Below are 14,835 nucleotides of genomic sequence, written 5' to 3'. Positions count from 1 at the left end.
ACTTCAATAAATCTGCCCTCCAGCTTTCACTTCCTTAAATCAGCCCATCGACCCCCCCCCCTTCATTAAATTTGCCCTTCAACCTTCACTTAGTTAAATCCGTCCTCCTGCCTCCTCTTCATTAGTCTGTCCTCCAGCCTTCACTTTATTAAATCTGCCTTCCAACCTCTCCTTTATTAAATCTACCTCCAGCATCCCCCTAATAAATATGTCCTTGAGCCTTCCCTTCATTAAATCTACCCTTCAGCTGTCCCTTAATTAAATCTGTCCTCTAACCCCCACTTTGATAAACCTATCCTTCAGCCTCCCCTTTATTAGGTTTGCTTCTCAGCCTTTACTTCGTTAAATCTATCCTTCAGCTTTTCCTTTATTAAATCTACCCTTCAGCCTCCCCTTCTTTAAATCTGCACTCCAGCATCCCCTTTATTAGTCTGTCCTTCAGGCTTCCCTTTATTAAATCTGTCCTCCAGCCATTCCTCTATCCTTCAACCTTCCCTTCATTAAATCTGCCCTTAAACCTCCCCTTTATTAAATCTGCACTCCAGCATCTCCTTTATTAGTTTGTCCTTTAGACTACCTTTTATTAAATCTGCCCTCCAGCCATTCCTCTATTAAATATGCCCTCCAGTCTCCCCATCAATAAATCTGCCCTCCAGACACTCCTTCAATAATCTGCCCTCTAGCCTTTGATTCCTTATATTGGCTCCCTAACCCCCGCACCCCCACCTCTTCAATTAACCTGCTCACGAGCCTTCTGTTCAATAAATCTGCACTCCGGACTTCCCTTCATTCAATCTGTCTTTCAGAGTCCTCTTTTTGGGACCAACTCTCCTGAGCTGAACTTGCTTTCTCTGATTGCACTGCACCCGTAAGCTTTTAAAAAATACACTAGAACCTGCAACAAGTCAGACAGAGCCTTCCTCATTTCTTGGCTGTGAGAAATCCAGCATTATTTAGCCCTCTCTATCCTGAATGAGTCTGAGCCCACCTTTTTCATTACCTGGATTTCTTTTCTTTCAATCATACAGGCTCAGCATCACATTTTATTATTATTATTAAACAGGATTTAGCACATTAAATTGGGGTTGCAAATGACAGACAGTGATACAGGAGGAGAGGACCCTGTCCCGAAGAGCTTGCAATCTAGTAGACATGTGGAGGTTTCCTAAGGTGGCCTGCATGGAAATACAACCTGGCTATCTGTCCTCACTTATAGAAGCACATGAAACCAATAATGAGATCAGTAGGTCTATGTTAAGGTAGGTCTTAAATTGGAAAGGTTTTATTAAAAAAAAAAATACATTATGGGTGAGTGAATGGAGGAACCAGGAATGCCAAAATAAAATCAGAATAAACTTAAGCTTCTTGATAATTGTCCCAAATATACCGGTAATAGATATCTTTGAAAATGATATTGCAAACATTATTCTATTTATCATAATTTCCTTGCTTCTTCTCTTTCACTACACATTCCTCCTTTTTAAACCTTCCCATTTGCTTACCCCTTTTTTTCACAGTTCTAAACATCACTTGAGTCCAGAGCAGTGTGGTTAAAAACCTGGCTGGTGATGGCGGGGAGGATAAATCGGTATTGGTTATTTAGAAGCATGAATTAGGCAGATGTTCCATAAGCCTGAAGACTTCAGCTTTGGCAGCGAAGCTGTAATTACTTGCACGGCTAGCTGTATCATTGACGTATGCTATATTTGTTCTCCCCTTTCTGAACCTCTGCAGACTCGTACTAGAATATTGGGTCCCATGTTTATGTAAAACCACACACGGCCTGACACGGGGAAAAAAAAAAGTCCTCTTCCTGGAATGCAGCAGTGACGTCACCCATGGCTAATTTAAAACCCCCAAATCTTCCCTTTTCCTAGAAGGCTGAGATACCATGTCTGCTCTGACTGCTGGAGTGGCTGCTTAGACGTGCAGAAAAATTGTAACTGTATACAAAAAAAAACTTATATAGATTTAATTATTCATCAGTTCGATCGCTGATATGTATTTGTTACCATTGGGTCTGTTACATCAGATAATGCAAGCTTTACTAGAAAATCTGAAAAAAAACATACATTTTAAAAAGCAAGGAGCTTCCCAATATATTAACTCACATAGGGCATGGTGGCTCCATTGGTACTCTTGCCTTTGCCCCACGGGTGTCCCAGGTTTGGATCTTGGCTAGGACACTACTTGTATAGAGTTTTTATATTCTCCCTGTGTTTGAGTGGAGTTCTTGTGGGCACTCCTGTTTCTTCCTACAAACCAAAAACATACTGGTCGAGTTATTGATTCCCCTATGTGATCAAGTTAGGGAAATTAGGTTGTGAGACTTTTTGAGGGGTGGCTGACTATACATTTTGTAAAGCGCTATGTAATTTGTTGATGTTATTTAAATACATACTAATAATAATAAAAGAGAACATATATGCTAAATTTACTAAACGTATACTTCAGGCTCATAACTACCTACCTGATTTGAAAGAGGTCCACATCCTTCCTCCAGAAAGAAAGGCATTTTCATATCCAAGATACATGAATTTTTATAAATGCAGGAGACCTTTATGTTCATATCTCAGACACAGCATCTCAGACACAGCAGGAGCTCTTCTTCCACGCATCTTCCAACCTAAGTTCTGCAGCTCAATCCTGGGCTCCTCCTTGCTAATTCAAAAATGAACTCTTGAGTTGTGTTCTTTTTGGTTGGCCAGTAGGAAAGGAAGACTGGAAAGTGACCACCGTGCTGATCATGGTTCATATTGGGTTATGTTACAAGTGGCTTGGAAGTACAGCTCCTGCTGTGTTATGTCCTGGGTGTATCCATGAAGATTTCCTGCACTTAGAAGAGTGCATGCATTAAGGGACCCTTATTTACTGAAAGTAACATCAGGTAAGTGATACCATCTCAAAAACTCTCAAAACAAGTGTCTTGTGGTATTTGCATGGCCACTGTTAGGAGGAAATAAGGGTTACATTTGTACTGGTTCCTGATCAAGAAAGGTTATCTACCACAATGCTGGATAATGGGAATGGAGGGCACTGGAATTTTACTTACTATGGGGCTCATAAATTTCTGATTGTGGCCCTGTGCATCTGGTAGCACGTTGGCTCAGATCCTTCACATTGCCTCCACCGGCACGTCTTCTTCTCTTAGTTCATCATGTTGCTATCTCCTCCTTAGGTAGAGGATGTACATGCACAGACATCTGCATGATCCAAGAAAAAATATGATTTATCAGACCAGACCACCGTCTTCCATTGCTCCATGATTCAGTTCTTCTGCTCGTTGTGGGAACTCTTGGTGGAGGGCAGGGGTCAACAACAAATCATTCCTTTTGAAGAATTAGGGGAATTGCCAAAAAATGCAGAGTGTTCTGTTTCCACATTGAAAAGGTCAATTAAATAGATAGATGGACAGAGCAGACCATATCATGAATATTCCTTAAGCCATAATTAAATAGAACACATGGAATGAATAAATAATCAATTCAAGAAAATGATTTATAAGTAAGTGAATGGCAAGTGTAATTTTAACCTTTTCATAACAAATGTGCCAAGAAAATATATAAAAGTGACACATTTGAACAAAATGCTCACCTCCCCTAATGCCTGCATTGTCAAATGTCACTCCGATGCAAAAAAATTCCAGGGCAACTCACATCAAAATAGTACATTTTACCAGCTGCTGTTTGAGTATAATGTAACATTGCTAACTAAAGCATTGGTTCATGGAATTGCAGGCACAATCACTAAGAGTTAAATAGCTTTCAGAAAAACCTTTAATTCCGCATTCCAAAAAAGACGAAGTTTATGTGTGTGAGATTGAGTATAGTACAAGAGATAGCAAGGATAATAGTTGTTTTCCACTGCAGCCAAGTAAGTGATGAATAGAATACTTCACTTTGTTAAGAGAATGCTTGGAAATACATGACAAAGAACATGAGTCGAATTTGTTGCCTGGAACCAACAGTAAATTCATTGTAATTTTTTTACTACCCAAAGTGTGTGTCCAAAAAAGAGTATTCAATTGACTAAGATGTATTGTGTTTGTCCGTGTAGTCTAAAATGAAACAAATAAAAGACTTTCCTTTCGGTTATACAAACATACCTCAAATTAATAAATAGGATAAAGAACAAAGCATGCTTAATATATATATCTACTATTTTGTTCAACAAATAATATTATAGACAGAAACAAAATACTGTATATGATTCTTTTCCATCAGTCCTGTTTCAAGCAATCCTTATCCTTCAGCTTTCCTAATATGTCACATTGTTCACCAATTTTTAGTATTGATCCATTTACCTTTCAGCTGCGTATATAAAAACTAAAAATTCAGATGACCCAAGAAGATTTCTTTCTGGAAAGGGCTGTGATTGCTTGTGGGAACAACAACTATATATTACGTAGCATCTGTCAATGACTGCTGAGGTCTGAAAGTATCCCAAGATAAGGCCTCTGGCCCATCATATTTTGATTGCTCTGGGACATTTTCCCAGCCCTTACAACCTAGCCATTTTTAATGGAAGAGGGAGAATGCTGTCAAACAATGGATGGCAACCAACAATATTGACAAAGCTTAACCTGTCACTCTTGAAGAATATTTTGGGAGAAAAAGATGCCAACTGAGAGAAACTGGAAACAACTGTTTCCCAAGATAAGAAGAAGTTGGTCATGTAAAAGCAGGAAGAACCTTAAAGAGCTGTAATATTCTCAGCCATTGTCTCACTTAACTTATTCTTGTGTAGAAAGACATAAAACTTATGAAAATAGACATGACAATGTATTCCCAATCTTCCGCTTGCTTCTGCTAACTTCTTGATCAGCCACATCATGCAAGCAGTGGTGTGGACACTTCCAACTTGCTGCACATAGAGATCCTGTAGAAGAAAAGTGAGACCAGTTGAGCTAGACAGAAGAGAAGCAGATGAAGCAAAGGAGTTGGAGCTTTTGAAAGACCTAGAATGGCAGTTTTTTGTTTCACAAAGTAAAGTTCCCCTTAATAAAAACATGTAGGAGGAGGTTAGAGTGTCCAGGTGGTGAGCAGGAACCAGATTTTCACCTTGGCTTTAACACAAGCTGTAGTTGACCTTATTGCTGGAGGTATATATTGGAGGTATATATTCATTATAAGCTATTGTCACATTTGAAGCTCTAGCCATTACCTTTGCATATGAGAAAGGTATATGGGAAAGGTAAGTAATTGTCTGCATTTTACCCTCCAGACTAAATGAGCAGTAGACACTTACATTGTAGTGGCGGGGATGGTATAATCACCGAAAATCCATCACTTGTCATGTTGGTTTGATGGTCATTTCAGGCCACTGGTTCCACATCTGTTTTTGTGGAGGACCTGACATGCTTTTATTATACTGGAGGAGCCATTCTCAACCAGGGTTCCTCTAGAGCAGGGGTGCCAAACTAGAAACTAAAATAGCACCGCTACTTCAATTCCCTGCGTCAAGCAAATGGTCCATAGCGGGGCTTAAAGTTATGAGTGGCTTGAACTCCCTCTTCACTGAAAAAGCACCACTACTACAATTCCTTGCATCAATAAAACAGTCCAATGCGGAGCCACACATAGGCAAAGAGTCCGCTGCTCTATAAAGGCGGGTGATGCCGCTACTACAATTCCCAGCATTACTTGCGTCTATAAAACAGTCCAATGTGGGGCCACGCATTGGCAGAGAGCCCGCTGGTCTACAGACGCGAGTGATGCTGGGAATTGTAGTAGTGATGCTATTTAAATGCAGCTGAAATTCCTATTTAGGATTCTTTTGGAAGCCAAAAAAAAGGACGTTGAGGGCCGGATTTGGCCCACGGCCAGAGTTTGACACCCCTGTTCTGGAGAATCCTCCTTTATCCTTCATCAAATTTTTTAACATTGGGAAACCCTTGAAATAACTTCGTGGTCTTCAGGTAACTCCTTCTATAATTAAAAAATCCACAGCTCACATTACAATACTGTAGTGGTCAGTGGGAAGAATTCCTCTTACATTGCTGGACATTGGGAAGAATGTCACCCTTACAGATAGACAAAAAGATCATTGGGGTCACTTATAATGACCTGAGAGGTGCAAACTGCTAATTGCTCAACAAACCCCCAGCAACCTCTGGAGGAACCCCAGGGTTCCACTGAACTCTAGTTGATAAACACTTTTCTAGAGATTGCTAGAAGCTTTTGGGGCTTTGTATGATTAATGTCCCATTGTGTGGCCAATGCCACGTGGCAGAGTCAGCTGAATGATACCAATAGTACCTTTTCAAAATGTTTTATCTGTAAGGGTGGAGTTTGACCACCGCTGTAAGGAGGGGGCATTCTTTCTTTTGACCTCTAACATGATTTTTTTATTACCGGTACTTCTAATTGTTTTAGTAGGATGAATCCAGGGGTTTCTCAGTAGTAGACAAGTTGAGAAAGGCTTTACTGGAGCTCTCCATGTAGAGTTTTCTTTCTTCTGCCCAAAAGTCTATAGTTATAAAGCAAATATATTCAAGACCATATTATGGAAAATGTTGGTTATTTAGTATTCCTAAGTAGGTAATTTATGTATAAAACCAGAAACATAATGTAGGATATATGGCATAGCCTGGCAATATAACATACCTAGGGATTCTTCATATAATGGTAAATTATAGATGTACTATGGGTTGTGTTTTAAAATAAACATTTTGTATCAATAAATAAAAAAAATGAAAATACATTTACAACCTTTTTCTTCTCCTTTTTAAGGGAAATAGGGAGTTTTGAACAGGCAAACTGAAACACGGCTAAGTTGAAACAGAGCTAACTACTGCTCAAAAGTTTCAAGTAACATCTACTACAAATAAGGTTTCCTAGAAAGGGAAGTCCAGTGCTGAGAAGAGAATATACACCATCTGGTTCCCTTGGAAAAAAATGACTGCTCAAGACAGCACTGTGCTTTGTCACTACATTTCTTGGAAAGTCTCAAGCCCCCTCCGATCCAGATTTTCTACATCCTGAACTAATACATCCTGAGAGTGCTTTCTTTAATGCAGCAGACTATACTGAATTCATATATGATTATCAAAGGAAAGCACTCTGGATCAAATAGGAATAGTACGGGATGACTATGTTGTGTTTACATATGTGAAGAGGGTTAGGATTGAAAACTTTATTATTATTTTGAGTAGAGATGAGCCTGCTGATCTGCTCGAACTAAAAGTCCCTGCTGATTGTGCCAGCCCACATAAAGTCATCACAGTGCGCCATATTGTTTTATTGGATGACATAGCTCCAGCATACAAGGGAACATTTGTAAAGTGGTAATGAAAATTGATCTCCAAAAATTAGAATTAATAAGTCAACAGCCATCAAATATGTGAGGTCCACTGTGGCTGACAGCTTCTCAAACAATTTTAAAAAGATAAATGTCCCATTTATGCAGATGCACAAGCATTAGCTACTGTAAATCTGATGCACAAATCATGCTTAGATCTGTTTACTATTATCAGCTAGAATATGAGAGGAACATACGTCTTCCCAATCTTCATCCGAAAAAGTTGAAATAGGTAGTTGTCAATGATTCTTGTATGGGTTTCTTAAGTTTTGTATGCAGTTGGTAAGAGTATATATATATATATAACCTGGGGGAAACTTAAAAGAACCTTTTCCAGAATAACTATTTACATTGTAGTGTGATGATCAGTGGGACGAATGACTCTTACATTGCCAAGATCATTGGTGCCGCCTAAATTTACCTGAAGGGCACAAAGTCCTCCATGCTCAGCAACCTCTGGAGGAACCCTAAGATTCTACGGAACCCTTGTTGAGAAACAATGCTTTAGACCCTGAGATTTTAAAATACAGATCAAAGGGTACAAAGAAATATAGCATATTCTTCCCTAACCCTTCATCTGGAATTGTTTGTATTTGGTTTAAGGTTGGATTGTCCCAAAGTAGAGCAATGTTAGAAAAACCTGGAAATAAGGCACAGTTCTAGGAAACCCAAACAATCTTTGGAGCAGTGTTCCTCAACCTTTTTACCATTGGGATCCCCTTGAAATAACTTTCAGGTCTTCAGGAAACCCTTTCTACATTTATCATACCCACAACCCACAGTATATTAGTGTGGTGGTCAGAAGGAAGAATTCCTTTGAAATTGCTGGCCAGTGGGAAGAAATGTCACCCTTACAGATAGCCAAAAAACATTGGTGTCAGTAGTAACTGATCTGAGAAATCCAAACTGTTCATTGCTTAAGGAACCCCTACTAACCTCTGGAGGCACCCTGGTAGATAAACAGTGCTCTTAGAAATGATCTAAACATCTTTCTATGCTATAGCAATACCGGTACCCTTCACTGACAACACCTTAACTTATTACACAGGTCAACAAAAAATTGTTTTTATAATCCTCAGAAACCACAGCAAACTTTTCTAAATCAGTTTTATAAGCAGGTACAGTTCCTAAGTTATGTGTATTATTATAGTTACCATTGTACATGCACGTATTTTGTACTAAAACGTAAGCACCATTGAAGTGAATGGTAATACATCTTCAGTGTGAAGTAAAACAAGGCACACTGTGGTATAGATCTACTGAACAGTGTCAGTCAGGTACCATTGTTTCTTCAGAAATGCCTAGAGTATGATTTTCTTGTGTACTCTTTGTCTGGATTGTTTCGGTACAGCATCCAGCAGTAGTTGGCCATCATACTTTCATTCCAGAAACCTTGGTAGCGGTGCTCTATTAACTGAATGTCCTGGTGAAAACATTCTCCTTGTTGGTCACTCACCATACCAAGATTTAACAGGGAAGAATTCTAGATGTGAGTGCAAGAAATGTAATTTTAATGACATGCAACAACCCAAATTCTGGTATGAATCAAGCAGATTCTGAACTCCTTCCGTGTATGCAGGAGACTTATGGTTGCCCAGGAAATTTTCACACAGCCACTTGAATGCATCCCAAGCTTCTAGCTGCTGAGAGAGATTGTTAGAAAAGACTTGATCTGTGGCCCTGTAAATATCCCTTCCTTCATTTTTGTAGTGCTTATGTTTGAAAACTTCTAAACAAGGTACTGAAAACCCATGGAGTTTGATTTACCCATGGCCTTTACAAGGTTCTTCATCAAGCGTAACTTCATATGGAGGGGTGGCAGAAATATTTTATGTGGATCAACCAGAGGCAGAAACGTGACACTGCTTGTTCCAAGCTTATAGGTATCTCTTAGTAGCCAATCACACTTGACATAATGGTCTCCCGTCGATCGGCCGTCCCACAGGCATAGGAAACAGCAATATTTTGTGAACCTTCCTTGTATTCCCATCAGCAAGCCAATGACCTTTAGATCCCCACAGATGTTCCACTGGTGTGTTTTATACTGGATTGCTTCAAGTATTAACTTCATGTCGTCATATGACTCCTTTAGGTTAATGAAATGAGCAATCGGTAATCTTGATTTGGAATTACCATTTTGCAGTAAGACTGCTTTCAAGCTTCTTTTAGAGGAATCAATGAAGATACGCCATTCAGATGGAACATGCTCTTGTGACAAATTGTTAAAGAGTGCATTTATATCATGACAGTAGCACAGTCAGCCATCACTAGTGAAGAACGTTGTCAAGTTATGATTAAGATTTCTGTAGTGAGTTACAGTTACACCCATTGCAAGCAAGTGCTTCTGTTTATGCCTGGAAGCATTAAGTTCTGCTTTGTCTTTGGAGAAATTTAGATAACGAACGAGATCATTCAGCTCTGCTTGTGTAAAGGTCTCTGGTTCAGAATCTTCATTGGCCAAGTAGTCAGGATCAGATGATTCGGGGGTTGTAACTGGCTGCAACTCCAGCGCATTCCTCATCACCTTCTACAGAAGCAAGTCCATCCATTTATTGCCGGAACTGGCAATAAATGAAGAACAGGCCTAATTGCAGAATCGAGGCGCTTAGATTGTCTTGATTAGATGGTCTCCCGGTCCTCTCCACACCATTGGGATTGCAAATGGCATTGCTGCTTTACGCCGATATAGCCGGTCACGCAGTCCGTTGGAACAACTGGTACAGATGACATGTGGAGCCCAAGATTTATCCTTAAATTTTTAAGTTCTGTGGTAATTTGGCGACGTTGTGCTTTCATCATCAATGAACCACACACGTACCAGAAACTGGATCATTAAGGCAATTTCCAGGCACGATGACAAAAGTAAATCTATCGCAGTTAGTGTGGTCTCTAACCTTAAAAAAAGAAAATTGACGTAAAATGTTGTAATATGTTAAGGCTAATTATAACAAAATTTACACAATATATATTTAGCTGCATCACAAAAACTAGACGTGCTCGAGAAAAACTGAGCACATATTTGAAATCGGCATCAACAATACTACAAATCCCATATAAAATTATATCTCATGAAAATTACATGTTGACCTGTGTTATTAGGAGTATATAAGTAAGTACATACTTTTTACTCTATAGGTAGTTGTCATGCTTAGGTGTTCTTCCCTGTCACTGGAATTGTTGAGAAGCCCACCTGACTGAACCCGTCAAAGCTTATTGTTTCTGCTCCTTTGTGACCATGTACGATAGCAACATTTCTGCATGACCACACAGTGTAAAAATGTACAGATTTCAGGCTTGTGTCACAAATTCAAGCTTTGCTGAGCAGGGTGAAATTATCATAAAACAAACAAGGAAACTTCCTATGTACGAAGCAGATTGTAAGTGCTATGCACCCTGATGTGTTTAACCTTCTGTTCTGACTGCCAACAAATTTACAGTAACAGCTTAAATATAATAGTGAAGTTAGAGGAAAATTGTATGCTTATGTATTTAGCAGCCCAGCATGCTTTGCACAGCAGTTGTAAACGTAGTATAAACAACAATTTCTTCTCTTAGGTTACAGCTTTTTATGGTTTTAAAATGTATGGAAAATAAATTTAGGAAAATACATTAAATAAATCTACTACATGCACATTTTTAAATGTGTCTTATTAATATTTTATTAACTAAACTAAGAGTTTACAGGTAAATATATGCTGTGCATAAAAATAAAATCAAATAAAAATCTCTAAATTCAATTAAAAAAATAAAATAAACTCTTAGGCCCCTTTAATGCTTGTGATGGAAACCCAGAAGTGCCAAACAGGCCAAACTGAAGCAGACACTTTTGCACATAGTTGTGGGTTTTCCTGTAAAGAAAGGTCAATTGCCACTTTCTGGAACTGTGCAGCAATCTACCAAAGCTGGGTGCATACACGTGTGCAAAACTGGTTCCCAACCATTCCAATTCACTTAAATGCTAGCAGTTGGGACTGGTGATAAACAGAATGCTGAGGTCAACCTCAGGCCTGAAATGACCAGTACTCTCTGTCTGAAAGCAGTTGCCTATCTACAAAGGTCTAACACCCCTTTGTTCTGGGAGGTAGATATCTCTAATTAAAAAGGGGCATGATTTTAGATGGTTTCGGACCTAGGTGTCTGTATATAAGGGAGCATGTCAGTCCTTTGTGGAGAGATTACTGTTTTCCTGCCTCTTCTTGCAATAAATAAAAAAAAGCAATAAATACATTAAATTGTAAAATGAATTTTATTGTGAAAATTACAGAAAGATGGAACCTCATAAGTAAGAAATTGTGGGTCTTCCAAATGGTAAATTACTGAAAGAGATATCAATGACTGTTAATCCACCAAAAATTAAGTCAAGGAGTATGTTCCTAACTTTCTTAACTGACCACATGATGTGCCTTCTACACTGAAACCCTATGCAGTTTTATCAGCCACAATTGCTCAGCTACAGAACACCTCCCAGTCTTCAATCATTATAAGAGAAGGTATTTTATGGACCAATATTTGAGAACTTGACAACACTGGTTGGTACTTAAATGTAGAAGAGGCCCCATGTTGTCAGCGGGTGCAGGATTTCAGGCACTCATTGGATTTCTAGTAGATCGGCAGGTGTTTTCGTGTTCTTGCAGTATGTTTATATAGACATAACATGGGAAATGTATATAATAGATAATCCTTCCAATGAAGACATGCCCTGATATTTTTTTTCTTTTTATAGGGTATTTTAGCCAAAATTTACACATTATTTCACATTGCTGTCAATTAGAAAACATTATAAATGAAAGAATTTTTAAAAATTAGAATTAAAGAATTATGATTCATGAGTAAACGTTAAATTACACATTTTTGAATTGATTCCAATGTGAAAAACATGTAAATTGTAGGTAAAAAATTTGGCAAATTTTGAATAAAATATTTATAAATAGACCTCTACATACAGTATATCAGGTACAACATTTAAGTAAAGACAATGTTTGCAATGGAAACATGATTTAGATATCTACTTTGTATTTAGGATCATAAACCATTTTCTTTTCCTGCCGTTGCTGAAAAGCTATTGTATGCTCAGTGAGGTATCTGTTCCAAATTAAAGCCCAATTTTGTACAATGATCAATAATTGTGTTGGGCTGGCAGAAACATCTACGTCAGATACTTGAATCCCAGAAATACTTTACAAATCATTGTCTATAAAACGAAGAGCTGTCCATGTTCAGAAATATCTTCTACGTCATCAGCAAAAAGGGGAAATCCATTTACACTGTCCAACGTCAATGCGGTATCAGTCGTAGCTTCTTCGAGTGGCATCATAAATTTAATTTTAACATGTGCAGATGTGCAGCTAGCATTGAGTAGTGAAATGTTAAGAGTTTTCATGAATAGCATTCTAGGTCTTAATGGTAGAACTGGTAGTACACAATGTTAACATGGTAATACGTATGGCAAACCAACTTTTCTGAAGTTGGGTTAAGCTTAGGTTTTAGGGTTAAACGTAAAGAATTAGAACGAGTTAAAACGTAAGAATAAGATTAGGTTTAAGGGTCTACATAAAATGGACATCTTAGGGTTGGGTGTTAGGGTGAACAGCTCCAATATTGCTGCAGGGTGCCGCCATCTTGGATGTGATGTGAACACAGCAGGCTCAGAGCTGTCACTCATTTATATATTCTATAGTATTTCTCCTTGCACCTTCTCCAGTCATCCATGTAAAAAGGTCATATAGGAAGGTAAGGACAGGGTTCATGGAATTTGGACACCACAAATAACAAATGGACAGTCCCAGAAGAGAAAAGGTCAATGACATGCAAGCAGCAATGAGAGCTGAGATGGGGAACTAACACTTTTTCAAGTTACATTTTCATTTTGCAGTTAAGTTTCGCAAAAATCAACAAAAGCTGGTGACTTATGGTGGTGTGTGCTTCATTGGCTGGTGGCATCATGGGTGGTTCGATTCCTTATGAAGACCACCAACTAATGAAAATGTTTACCTTTGATACAATAAGTTTTCCAACAGAAGCATTGACAGTGCATGCTCAATCTGCACAATAAATATCTACCCAAAATTAGATCAAACAGTGCAAATAAGAAATAAACTCAATTTTGGATGCGGACAGTTTTCTAAACTGGCAAAACCACTGTCACCAGCTACTGCTTTTTTTTGTAGCCAACTACCACTGTTAATGCTACATTGATAATCCTGCCTGCTGGACTACAGAACCTTTTCTTTGTGTTCTGCTCATCTGCCGCACTACACATGTAGACATTGATTTCCTTAAGTAAATGGTGCTGCTGTCTTGATTCTTAACAATCTGAAGAAACATTATGGTTAATTAATAAAGTTCTCCATGGAGAACATAGATTAACATAGTAGATTATCAAAGGAGAACCTGAGTGATCTAGCAAACCTGGGATGGACCTAGTCCAGGAGTGAAAATATTTGCCAACTAATAGCAAATGATTTTTTAACAAATCAGGTTTGCTGGATCACCCAAGTTCTCCCATGAATACATAATTCCCAAAGTACCATGCAAATGGGAACCGAGCTCCCAGAAGCTGCTGTTGCAAAACTAAACTGGTAATGATGTCCCTTGGGGCAGCAAAAGCTGTTTCTCACAAGTTTTAGATACAATAGGGTGAATATGAAGTAGGGGCCCCAAATGCGGAGATTTCCAGCTTTTTTCTCCTCTGCCATGCAGTAAATTGGAGCTCTGGAAAAGGGGCAATAGCCTAGCGTTCCTTACCACAAAACGAGTCAATTTCTCACAATAGGAACTAAGTAAAAAAAATAATACTGAAGAGGGAGAGAAAGGTTTGGTGCAAATTTGCCTGGGCATACCCTTTTAAAAGATTATACTATTGGCACACACTTTCTTTTACTCATGTAAAAAATTATAGGAAAAAAATAATGTTTTACATACAATATATTTATATATATAATTTGTTATCCTGTTTTCCTCACTCTTGACTTATGATTTCATCAGCCAAGCAGAAAAAAAATTCTACAAATCCATTTTCATGCTATTGCAGAGAAAACAGAAATCTGCCTTTTTTCAAACAAGTTTAGACATGTTCAGGCAAGTTGCTTCAAGCTAAACAAGGACATTCCCTCATCTGTATATTTTATTAGCAGGTTAACATTATACACGCCGTTTCTAAACAGTCCATCTTTTTTTTTTTTTTTTTTTTTAAGGGAGCAAAACATTCTAAAATGTCTTCATTTTTAGGTTTAAAGGGGACTGCTTGATAAAAATAAATGCAAAAAAACAAATAAACTTTTTTAATGTTATATTATTGTGTTTTTTAAAGAAATTTTAAAACTTTGTCATACATGCTTGCAGCATCGTTCCTTTTCATATATTAATAAATATTTTTCATTTATTTAGAATGTGCAAACTTTCTACAAATTATTGACTACTCCAAAAAGAGTCAAAATCTTAACAGTTCTCCCTTTCCATCCTGCCACTTGTACGTAATTGTCTGCTCCAAAAACAGCCTTTCTCCCCTGAGGAACCGTTAAAATCATTTTCAGGTCA

This window comes from Pyxicephalus adspersus, chromosome Z, assembly GCF_032062135.1.
Source record: "Pyxicephalus adspersus chromosome Z, UCB_Pads_2.0, whole genome shotgun sequence".
In the NCBI taxonomy this organism is placed as follows: domain Eukaryota; kingdom Metazoa; phylum Chordata; class Amphibia; order Anura; family Pyxicephalidae; genus Pyxicephalus; species Pyxicephalus adspersus.
Note: the sequence above shows the minus strand (reverse complement) of the source record.